This window comes from Phocoena phocoena, chromosome 3 (assembly GCF_963924675.1).
Source record: "Phocoena phocoena chromosome 3, mPhoPho1.1, whole genome shotgun sequence".
NCBI lineage: Eukaryota > Metazoa > Chordata > Mammalia > Artiodactyla > Phocoenidae > Phocoena > Phocoena phocoena.
Window position 1 is genome coordinate 5,620,386 of NC_089221.1, and position 2,811 is coordinate 5,623,196.

The window sequence follows — 2,811 nt, forward strand, 5'->3', positions numbered from 1 at the left end:
GAAGCTCCCGAGTTTTTTTTTTTTTTTTTTTTTTAAGTTTACCTTCCTCCTGAATTTATTATTTGCTTTTCTTTTTATTCTTTTTATGGTTATTGGGTGAATTTGTAGCTAAACCTGTATCTTTAACTCTCAAGTAAGCATTTGTGTGTGTCGGATGCAAAATTTTTGCCTATCAAAAGCCATTTCTCCCTCCCCTCCCTTACTTCTCCTCTGCTAACAAAACCCCAATCTGAAATGTGTGAAGATCTTTGATCTCAGGGCAGGCTGGTCCCAGGAGAAGGAACATGATTGGCTTAAGCCAGCTGTCATGACCCCATTCCTCTTTGCCAGTGACTGTGGGCATATGACCTAGTCCTGGCCTATGGACTTGTATTAGTTACCTATCCCTGCACAATAAATCACCCTAAACCATGGTGGCTTAACTGATGATGAATGTTTGTTATTATTCCAGTTTCTGTGGGTAAGGAATTTGAAAGTAGCTTGGTTGGGTGCTTCTGGCTTGGGATCTCTTATGAGATTTCAGTCAAGATGTTGGCCAGGGCTGTGGTCCTCTGAAGACTTGACTAGGGCTGTAGGATCTACTTCCAAGGTGGCTTATTCTCATGGCTGGCAAGTGGTGCTGGCTGACACCTGGAGGCTTTAGTTCCTTCCCATTGGGCCTTTCTACAGTGTCTTTAAGACATGGTGGCTGGCTTCCCCCAGAGCAAGCAAGCTGAGAAAGGGAGAGGGAGAAGGAGAGGGAGAGGTGGAGAGAGGAGAGAGAGAGAGAGAGAGAGAGAGAGAGAGAGAGAGAGAGAGAGAGAGGAGCTATCCATTTTATGACCTTACTACCTTATGTAGTCCCATAGTATCACTCTACTAGTTATATGTCACTATGTAAAAAATTCTCCTAATTTAGCAGCTTAAGAAAACACACATTTATCATCTCACAGCTTCTCTGGGTCAGGAATCTTAGCAGTTCCTCTGATTCAGGGTCTCTCATGAGGCTGCGGTCAAGGTGTCAGCCAGGGCTGGATTTCATCTGAGGCTCGATGGGGAAGGATCTTCTTCCAAGTTCATGCGGTTGTCAACAAGATTGAGCTCCTTGCCAGCGGCTGGTTGCAGGCTGCCCTCCATTCCTTACCCTGTGGGCCTCATTAACAAGGTCATTTTATCAAAGTCAGCCAGGAAGAACGTCCGTGAGAGTCCTCTAGCAGGACAGAAACCAAAATCTTAAGTAAAGCAATCACAGAAGTGATATCCCATCACCTTTGCCATATTCTGCTGGTTAGAAGCAAGTCAGGGGAGGGAGTTATACAAGGGCATGAAAGTTAGGAGGCGGGATCGTGGGGCCTCCTGGAATCCATCTGCTCGGTGCCTTCTGCCACACCTCCTGCTCTATTCACGTAGAGCGAACCACTAAGTCTGGCCCACATCCAAGTGAGGGGGACGAGGCTCCACATTTTGAAGGGAGAGTGTTGGATAATTTATGGGCATATTTTCAAACCCTTGCTTTCTTGACAGAGCAGCATATGTACTTGGCTCTTCTCCCTTAGCCTTATCCTTGGCCATCAAGCTGACATGAAGCCTGGAGCTGTGGTCACCATGCAGCATCCCTTTGACCACAGGGAGGGGGACAAAGAGCCATAAGCAGAGGGAAAATAAGGTAGAAAGGGCTGGGGTCATCGACAGTGTTGTGGAACACCTAAACCCAGATCAACAACTGCAACCTCTGGATTTCTAATTGTGAGTATGACTAAATCTTCTTTTTTTTGATATGGTGTTTTTTTTTTTAGTCATCCATTTTATACATATCAGTTTATACATATCAATCCCAATCGCCCAATTCATCACACCACCACCACCACCATCCACCTCTTTCTCCCCTTGGTGTCCATACGTTTGTTCTCTACATCTGTGTCTCTATTTCTGCCTTGTAAACCGGTTCATCTGCACAATTTTCTAGGTTCCACATATATGTGTTAATATACGATATTTGTTTTTCTCTTTCTGACTTACTTCACTCTGTATGACAGTCTCTAGATCCATCCATGTCTCAACAAATGACTCAATTTTGTTCCTTTTTATGGCTGAGTAATATTCCATTGTATATATGTACCACATCTTCTTTATCCATTCATCTGTCAATGGACATTTAGGTTGCTTCCATGACCTGGCTATTGTAAATAGTGCTGCAATGAACATTGGGGTGCATGTGTCTTTCTGAATTATGGTTTTCTCTGGGTATATGCCCAGTAGTGGGATTGCTGGGTCATATGGTAATTCTATTGTTAGTTTTTTAAGGAACCTCCATCCTGTTCTCCATAGTGGCTGTATCAATTTACATTCCCACCAACAGTGCAAGAGGGTTCTTTTCTCCACACCCTCTCCAGCATTTATTGTTTTTAGCTTGTCTGATGATGCCCATTCTAACTGGTATGAGGTGATTCCTCATTGTAGTTTTGATTTGCATTTCTCTGATTATTAGTGATGTTGAGCAGCTTTTCATGTGCTTCTTGGCCACCTGTATGTTTTCTTTGGAGAAATGTCTATTTAGGTCTTCTGTCCATTTTTGGATTGGGTTGTTTGTTTTTTTAATATTGAACTGCATGAGCTGTTTATATATTTTGGAGGTTAATCCTTTGTCCGTTGCTTCATTTGGAAATATTTTCTCCCATTCTGAGGGTTGTCTTTTCATCTTGTTTATGGTTTCCTTTGTTGTGCAAAAGCTTTGAAGTTTCATTAGGTCCCATTTGCTTATTTTTGTTTCCATTACTCTAGGAGGTGGATCAAAAAAGATCTTGCTGTGATTTATGTCAGGAGTGTTCTTCC